Raw genomic sequence first — 10,177 nt, forward strand, 5'->3', positions numbered from 1 at the left:
GAAATATCAACTGAGGCGACGTCTTTCGGCGTCGCATAAATCTGAGGCTTCCCTGCGTCACGAGTCAGGAAGTGCAGGACGTAGAAGGATTTGTCTCTGTGACTTTGGCTGTTAAATATTAATACAGCGTGCCGTGACAGAGAGCAGGGACAGCTGGACCCATGATGCAAAAGGACTGCAAGACCTGGGAGGCACAGCACAGCATGTATAGACAGGAGAGGACACGCTGGGACAGTAGATTTGTCCTCTTTGGGCCATCACACTTAAAATAAATAAATTAATAATGGTGTTTGGTTGTTTGGACTGTTTGTGTTTATTTGGGCTCAGAACCAGTGCGGATAAATCAGGGTTTCAGATATGGTGTGAACTTGAGGGTCAAGTTCACACCATTGGAAAACTTGGACAAGGAGAAGCTGTCAATGGACAATGTACATTTATTTCTTCTATATTTAAATTGCATTGCATGTTTTCCTATTGTGCAAGTGAACCTTTCTCAAAGCATTTTCTTTTGTTAGTGAACATTTCTTGCAGAACCTTTTTGCTTTTATGCTTTCAGAAGGTGATGGGGACAAAATCATCCATTTCAAAAAGTGGTGGGGACATGTCCCCAGTGTCTCCAGTGTAAATGACACCTATGGGTGCATTTTAACCTTGTGGATACAAGTACAGCAACTTCATCAAATGTGCTGACCTGCTTCAAGTTCTTCATTTAGAAACAAAAAGAGAAGGAAAATGGGTTTGTCTAACAAGGACACTACTACTAGTAATTAGTAACAGTAATTATTATCAACATGATGTAGAGCGCTGGTCCCCAAACTTTAACTCAAGACCCAAAAGAGAAATCTGGTGTCCACCTGGGACCCAAATTTACAAAAATACATCTACATTTATAAACTAATTGAAGTTTAGACTTTCCAAGATACAGCGAATGTTTCGTTTGGAGATACCTGTCAAATTTATTAATTTTAAAACCCTCATTACTGAGCACTTCCCCACATATTACACACTGAAGACTATAAACTCGTCCTTGTACTTGACATCATGGGATCGACAGTTACAGATCACATATGAATGTAGAAAGAAGATCAGGTTAGGGAGAAGAGAGAGAGAAAACCTCACACTGCATCTGAGCTGAACCATAGCTGAACAGACAAGTGTAGCAAAAAATAATATATTTACATTGTTAAGCATTTTACAATTGGCGACCCAATAAAAATGGGCCTTTGACCCATTTTGGGTCCTGATCCTAAGTTTGGGAAACATGGATGTACAGTTAGGTGGCGAGATGTGATGTAACTTTGGCTGGGTCTTGAAACTTTTTGTTGTACTGGTGAAATTTGTAACCTTGTTTAATTAGTTTGTGATAATAAAGAGTTTCTAACTTTAAAAATTTAAATCAAAACTTTCAGAGAAAGTTGTCGTAACAGCTGTTTGAGTTTACACAACATTTACAAGAAAATATGCTTAATTTCTTAAATGTAAAAAAAGACCTGACTGTGTCGCTAAATACCACTAGTGGTACACAAAACGCTTATATGGACTTAAAAGGTGTGGAAGCATGAATGCACTGCAAAAACTAAAATCTGAGTAAGATTAATTATCTTAATTGAAGGCAAAATATACTTGTTTTACTGACAAGATATTTCTTCTTACCAGGCGGCTTTTATGTTAGAGAATTTCACTTATTTTAAGTGTTTTTGTCCTTTAGTAGCAAGTGAAATATTCTTGTTCTGTTTGCAGATAACTTTGCTTATTTTAAGTAATATTTCCCCTATTTTAATGCTTTTTTCCCTTGTTTTTGAGAGCTCACTTTTTGCAGTGTGGGACCCGGCGCCGCTCTCTGAGCTGCAAAGATTTAACAGGCGAGAGCCAATCACGGTCGTTTTGATTCCCACAGAAGCACACAGTTGTTGTTTACTACTTAGGATCAGTTTCAGAGCAGGTACAGGACCACAATGTTCGTCCACAATCAGTCTGCCCGCTCGGGCGTCGGGGTTGTATTAAAACAGTTTAAACGAAGCGGACCGCTAAGTAAAAGCAGTGCTACCACTACACACCTCGTGTGTGTTACAGTGTCTACGCCAAACACCGCTTCCTGTCTGTGTGAGCGAACGCAGCGTCACACTCTCTCAGTCGAGTAACGTAATGTGAAAAACAAATATTCACTGTTGGACTCTGTAATAGTTGTGTGGTGATGATCACCTCCGGGCCTCAGGAGCGAGGAGGAGGAGGAACGAGGCTGAGAGTACTGTACACACAGAGTCCCAGAGCAGAGCTGGTTAGTATCAGGTTGGTGATGGATGGAGGATGAGGTCAGTCCTGAGGGGGATCCAGACTCTCTTGGAAAAGACCTGTTGTTTCCTCTCTCACTGTCTCTCTGTGTCTCTCTCTCCCTGCTGAGCTGCAGTCCTCTGATGATCTCATACACTCACTCACAGAGCCTCAGACGCACGCACGCACGCACGCACGCACGCACGCACTCATCACATCCTGGGGAAAACATTGCTGGTGATTCCCTCTTAAAGCAACATGATGTAAGATTTGTTTGTTGTTGTTTTTTCTTCTTTGATTTGGTGCCGCCTACCGTCGTAAATAAGGATTGTTGCGATGACGTTACGTATGATCAAAAACTAGCAACTTTTCCGACACAGCCAAACATCAAGCAAGAAGTGTGACAACAGAAGAAACAGCGATTAATGCATATAACTTTATAATGGATTGTCTTTCCCCGAGAGGGTCCGAGTAGTCTCACAGAATCCTGTGTGAAACGCTGCTCTGCGTCACTGTGGACGAACTGTTCCTGCTGACAGTCGGATCACGTCCTGCATCGACTTTCTCATTCACCTGAAGAAGAGTTGCTCGTCTCTTTTTCCTTACGTATCACACTAATGCACCAGCATCACCCTCGACTGTCCCTCAGGGACATTAATGCAGGACATACAGTTTTTAACTGGAGCCTTACTGTAAGTTTGTTCGTTACTTGCTGAATTAAATTGACATCTTGACTTATAATTGCAGGAAACACAGCGCAGGTGGAACTGGTCACAGGCTCTGTAGCCTCTCCAGTGAGCCTGTAGTAATGTACTTTTCCTGCGTTGACGTGTCAAAATCTCTGTCGTGGAAAAAGGCCTGTTAGATGATTTTTGGTTGTTTTTAAGAGCTGTTGCACTTTAGTATTTAACAAATGTGCCGGTGGAAACAATTACACTCCAACTGTCTATCGTCTGGAGATATATTTATGCTAACAGTTTAGGTAAAAAATACTTTCAAAGTTGTCAATAATAAGTAAATTTGGTTAGGCAGGAAATTGCTCTACTTTTTTATCCAAAGCATTTGTATAGACAGAAGTTAACACAACAAGTACATTTGTTTATGACTATTTAGGCTTTAAGATGCGCATTTTTGTTACTGCATTTGGATCGCACATTTTTCTCTGTCATTCACACACAGTAGTTTATTTTATTCTGAAACACATCTCAGGACAGCAGAATGAGTGCGGATAATAGAAATAAGACAGATCTGAACTCTGTAACAGCTCCATATGTTCAGCTGACAAACCTTGTTGTTTTTACTCAGACAGTATTTTAGTGAAGAACATAATATTGATTTCACATTTTCTGTGTTGTACATCAAAAACCAAATCCCCTCAAAGACAAAGTGAAAGGGAGGTTTGACTGCAGGAAGTTTTTTTTTTCCATTAACAGCATGGACCTTTTAAAATAAAACCCCTTTAACTTCTCTTTTATTGTTTTATGTTATTTCATTGGGTAGGTAATGGCTTGTTAGAGCATTGATCCACACGGCAAAATAAACTGTTTAGTGCAGCTTGTGTATGTGTCCTCTAAAGTGAGACACTACTTTAAAGGTTCACTGTGTAATATTTAGGAGGATCTGTTGACAGAAATGCAACATAATGTACACAACTATATTTTCACCTTACTTCTACATATCTCAGGGCTCTATGCTAACCTTTTTCCCAAGGAGCACATGAATTTCTTTGTGCTCCTAAATTTTTCATTTAGGAGCACACAAAGAAATTCAGGAGCACAGTGAAAAATGTTCCAGTAACACAGAGTTTAACAAACTTTACTGTAGCACGGCTATGATTGGTCAGTTGACGAAAAGTGAAATTGACGAGCACATCGATTTCGTGAAAAGTTTCAACAAAAGGCACCTGATCTAGCGAAATGGGGTTGTTGGGGCGATAATCCGAATTTTTTTATTGCAAAAAGAGAAAGTTTACATGGGACGTAAAGAACTATACAGAATTTTGATTCATGCAAAATAACTTGTTGCATATACATAATTTGCAAACATGTAATTTGTAATATGGTTATAAGTTTAGTTCCGTTTGCTTTCCATGTAGAGTTAACGAGATCTCTGCGTGTTGTTTATGGGCTCTGATTCCACAGTCCGACTTAAAGAGGTGGTGTTATGCTGAAATTCAGGTTCATAATCCTGTTTAGGGGTTTGACCTAAACAGGTTTACGTGGTTTAATTTTCAAAAAACACCATAATTTTTTTCATACTGCACATTACTGCAGCTCCTCTTTTCACCCTGTGTTGAAGGCTTTGGTTTAGCTATGGAGTGATGCATCTTGTTTCTAAGCGATCTTTGTCGGGAGTTGCACATGTGCAGTTCCTAGTTAAGGACTACTAGCCAATCAGAAGCAGAGAGGGGCGGGTCAGCTCGAAGCCGGTAAACGGCTTCGATTTAGCTGTACATGTTGCCGACCAGCTTGGCAACATGGATGCCAGTTTCAGAGTGGTGAGTTATTAATCTGTAACAAAAGTATCTTTCATCCATAAAGTTTTACAAAACATCACAGGAACAGCTTCGTGTCCACTGACTGCCTGGAGGGTAGCTAGTGTTTGGAAAGGAGAGGAGAGCTGTGTGCTGCAGCTCACTGTTTTTCCACCAGCGTTTTTGAGGGCGTGTCGGAGTAGCCGCTTGGCGAGCGTTATGAGGCGCATTTAACTTTAAAGGAAGGAAGCGGTTGGACTACAAATAGGCTGTTTTCAAGAAGTTCAGAGCAGAGTTTTCTGTGGGAGATGGGAACTCCCTTTGGGATGGACTCTGGGCTTTTTCACTTTACAAACCTGTTACATGCACAAAAAATGTTTATAACTCACTGGAAAAGCCAAAAGGCATAAAACCACCTCTTTAAGAGCACATGAACACACACTGAAGTTAGAAGAACGACTTCACAACTTCGGGGGACCATCCGAGGAGCACATGAATGCACCGTTAGCCGCTGGTTGCAATTCGCAATCCTCACCATTAGATGCCACTAAAAGTTACACTGAACCTTTAAAGTTGAGCATTAAGTGACGTGAATGGAAACCTGAGCACAGCACTAAACTGAAGCAAAGTACACAAAGGTGTCACATGCCCAAACACACACCCAAGGACTGCACATGATCCAGCTGTGTGTAATTACTACAAACACACATGCGCGCGCATCTATAAACAACATAGCCACGCATGTAAGGGCTGAGTGTGTGTGTGTGTGTGTGTGTGTGTGTGTGTGTATACGCACACTGCCCTTACATGCCTATATGAGCATTTAATCAAATTTTAACTAGCTAGTGTTAAATGATAATGATTGGCTCTGATGAGAGAATCACATCTGGCACACACACACACACAGGTGTTCAATATCTTATCTTTCCTGAATCATTTTGTTCATGAGCGCGCTCTCTCTCTCTCTCTCTCTCTCTCTCTCTCTCTCTCTCTCTCTCTCTCTCTCTCTCTCTCTCTCTCTCTCTCTCTCTCTCTCTCTCTTTGTTCATACATATGGATTTAAAAGCTGTCAACTGTTTGGTGTTGATAATATCATTCACATACTTTCAGAATACCCTCCAGTGTGTGGTAGTGAAACTGCCTCTTACAACAAAAACATAATCCCGATGTTGTTCTGGTTTGACTTAACAAGTGCAATTTGTTGCTGCTCGGAGGACATTAGCATGAAGTTGGAACTTTCTAAACTCTCCCACGTCGCACCGCTGGGATCCTTAAGGAGTATCTGAGTCTTGCGGCTTGCACCAGCATGGGTATCAAGATTCAATTCGCAACAGCTGGCGTCCTGTTGCTTCTCCAATCTTTCAGTCTGTGCTTTTGAATTGTGGGTTACTGTCTCACCATCTCTTACTGGGTGTTCAGACCAAAGAAAATTGAGAAAAAAAAGGCTGTAGGATAAATTGGTGTGGGCATTTTGTCTTGAGGTACTTGTAATTCAATTAAATAAGATCCAGGAAGGCCGGTTTGAGTAAAAGAAAACACATGAATTTGTTGAAAACAAAACATTGCACAGTTTTTAATACTCAGACAGGATTGAACTCTTCTGAAAAGTAGTCACTGTGACATCAGTGTGTCCACTGTCTTAATGAATGTGAAGCAAACGGTAGAAATGACATTCACGTTAGTGATAGATCGCTACCTGCACTCACAACACCCGATCATCCTAAATGACTGCTCATCTAATTTAAAAGCACTACAGGCTAGTAGGGGTGTGACGAGATCCCGTGCCACGAGGTGAAAAGCTGTTTTACATGACGCAGTGTGAGGGTTAAATTAGCATAGAAAACTCATCCCGCCACTTTTCAATCATTTCTGTGGCAGCATTTTGGGTACCAGTTGAAAACTATAAATGGCGACAGAGTAACAGCCAAGAAACAATTTTTGCATTTTGTGTCATACATTTCGTCATTTAAGATTTCTTACAAATAGCGTTAAAATATTGTGTATTGTTCTCGTGAGCTAAATGTATCGTCAACACCCCTACTGGCTTCGATACTAGCAATATATATATCGGCAAATTGGTCGTACTGCCCTCTAGATATCGGCATTGGCCATATAAACACCCACATCAGTCGACTAGGGATGTCACGATACCAGGTTGTTGGGTTTTTTTTATATTCCTTTGTGCCGCTATGTTGACCTAAATTTCCCCTACGGGTGATTAATAAAGTTAAAACTTATCTCTTATAACAGCCGTACGAACACTGAAAATGTCTTACAGTTGTGTCGTTATTGCTCTGTTGTTGCTGCTGCAGAGGTCTGAGTAACTGGGACCAGAGCGCTCTGTGGGCGCGACTGGGCAGCTGGCAGCGCTAACCCCGCGGCCGCATGTGGAGCTTCTGAACCCCAAAAATGTTTGAGCACATTTTCGATTTGCCATCAACTTTCGTAAAAAACTGCCAACATTCAATGTCTACACAATTGATTTCTCACCTCAAAAGTGTATTTAGTGATTTAAAAAGCATACAAAACTAGTAAAAACAATAAACCGTTCTGCTGTTTGCCTGTTTCTCCGTTGCTTTCCGCTTCTCGCATGAATGCTTCTTCTTTGTGAGTTAGCTAGTTACAGTCAAGCAGTCATGGCAGACAGTGGAAGCGATACTGCTGCCCAGCACTTCCTGTAGTGCATTGCAGTTATGTAAATATGTAAATAAACAACCACCAATGTTCTTAATAAGACTGCTATCTCTCCCTTAAACAGCATCTTTGTAACAACACGTTGACAATGAAATTTAACGTCGACTAATCGTTGCAGCCCTACAGCTAACATCATGTGTGGCTCGTCCATTATATTTAATGCATTGTCTTTTCCACAACACCGGCTCGTGTGGAAGAACGGACCGCGGTGAAGTTAGTTTTAAGTAGGATTTTAGTTTTACGTTGGATATTTGATAGATGTCGGATTCCAACGTAAAACTAACTTCATCGCGGTGCAAAGCACCGTTTCCTCAAAATATTATGGTAAAATGTGGAATTCGCGACACAACAATATTAACAATGGAGCATAATTGTAATGGATAGACGTTTTTCTATTGTCAAACGATAGATATCGTCATATCGCACAGCCGTGCAATGTACTTTAACAAACTCTTTAATGAATTATCCGTTATAGCTCAATAACGTTAAAAAACAGTAGAGGCTACACACCCCCCCCCCCTACCCAGAATGCAAGCAGTAGTTTAAATGTAATAACCTGGTCACAGACTATTAATCCAGAACGCTAATGACATTACGACAGATTAAACGGTAAGGATGGCAGCCTACTACCACGAGCTATGATTACATGACGTTAGTCTAAACATGATAGCTTTTAGCATTTAGCCACTGCTAACGTGTGTTACTTTTGTTGGCCAGGCAACGCAGCAACGGCAGCCGTCTCAAACTAAAATAATGGTAACACAAAGTACTCCCACACATGACTCTCCCGAGGCGGAGCTGTTGTTGCACTTGTCGCCATCTTCCGCAGGTTGGATCTCTGTTACCTACTTTACCTAGAAAAACGAGTACCGAAATGTTTTCAGAATTTTGGCATCGACTTGTTACCGAAGTATCGGTTCTGTGACATCCCTACCAACATTCTCACTCCCGACTCGTCATGTGGATGCTTGGTCAAGACATACTGGCATCACTTATTAACGCCCTAGCAACAATAAATATGCAATGTCCGGTTAGACTTTCAAAACAAAACTTTAACGTTGACATTTTGAAACGTTGGAATTTGGTTAGGTTTAGGCACCAAAACTACTTACTTACTTAAGAACACCGGTCTCCTGGTTGAAAGTCCGGTTTCTAGCCCACCGTCCACCCTAACCATCTCCTTTCCACGACCTTTCTGCTAACCATCATACACCTACCATTTACCACTCAACGCCATCGGATCCTGACCATGTGTACATATGTAACGAGTTGTCACTACAGTCGACCACTAGTTCACATCAGAAAGTAATCTTACCGGCAATGAGCACTCATTTGATTGGCCGCCACAGTGCACTGCAGGATGACGTCGCATTGCGTTGTGGCAAAAGTTGAGCCGGGTTCAACCCTGCAAATCTTCTGTCTGTCAGTTTGAACACTACCTGAACTCTGTGTGCAGAGGCCAGGTGTTGTGTAGGTAATGTGACCGGCAGGTAGCAGAGGGCTGTTCATCTGCTCACAATCCTGGAAGCCTCGTGTGGTCTCTCTCTCTCTCTCTCTCTCTCTCTCTCTCTCTCTCTCTCTCTCTCTCTCTCTCGTTGTTTGCCGCTTCCTCCTGTCTCTGTTTTGGCACATGTTGTCACGGTAACCACTGCCTCTTGTTTTTGTGGCCAAGATGTAGTGATTCAGTTTTAAGGCCGATACCGCTCCTTCATTTGCGCACACACACACACTGTCACACCTGGACAGACAAACACTGTCACACCTGGACACACACACACTGTCACGCCTGGACACACACACACACATACTCTCACGCCTGGACACACAGACCCTGTCCCGGACACACACTGTCTCACCTGGACACACAAACACTGTCCCACACACAGTCACACACACACACACACACACACAGTCACACCTGGAGACACATCACACACACACTGTCACACACACATACAGTCACACCTGGGGACACAAACACACTGTCACACACACAGTCACACCTGGAGACACATCACTCACACACACACACACAGTCACACACACACACAGTCACACCTGGAGACACACACACTGTCACACCTGGACACACAAACACAGTCACACCTGGAGACACACACACAGTCACACCTGGAGACACACACACTGTCACACCTGGACATACAAACACAGTCACACCTGGACACACACACACACACACTTTCACACCTGGACACAAACACTGTGACACACACACACACACACACACTTTCACACTTGGACGCACAAACACAGTCTCACACACACACACACACACACACACACACACTTTCACACCTGGATGCACAAACACTGTGACACACACACACACACACACACACACACACACACACACACACACACACACACACACACCGACACACCATGGAACAAGGCTTCAGCTTAAATACACTGGTGAGTGTGTGTGTGTTTCTGTTTCTGTGTGTGTGTGTGTGTGTGTGTGTGTGTGTGTGTTTCTGTGTGTGTGTGTGTTTCTGTTTCTCTGTGTGTGTGTGTTTCTGTTTCTCTGTGTGTGTGTGTTTCTGTGTGTGTGTGTGTGTGTGTGTTTCTGTGTGTTTCTGTTTCTGTGTGTGTGTGTTTCTGTTTCTGTGTGTGTGTGTGTGTGTGTGTGTTTCTGTGTGTGTGTGTGTGTGTGTGTGTGTGTGTGTGTTTCTGTGTGTGTTTGCTGTAGATAAACAGGGAGATGTGAGACCTTCAAAT

General features: G+C 42.3%; 1 protein-coding gene across 2 annotated transcripts in view; it reads left to right on the forward strand.

Annotated features, from left to right (window-relative positions):
• LOC123976444 (zinc fingers and homeoboxes protein 2-like) overlaps positions 1-10,177 on the forward strand; it is a 120,122-nt gene that overhangs the window by 32,149 nt on the left and 77,796 nt on the right. The window lies entirely within an intron of this gene.

Source organism: Micropterus dolomieu, linkage group LG09 (genome assembly GCF_021292245.1).
Source record: "Micropterus dolomieu isolate WLL.071019.BEF.003 ecotype Adirondacks linkage group LG09, ASM2129224v1, whole genome shotgun sequence".
NCBI lineage: Eukaryota > Metazoa > Chordata > Actinopteri > Centrarchiformes > Centrarchidae > Micropterus > Micropterus dolomieu.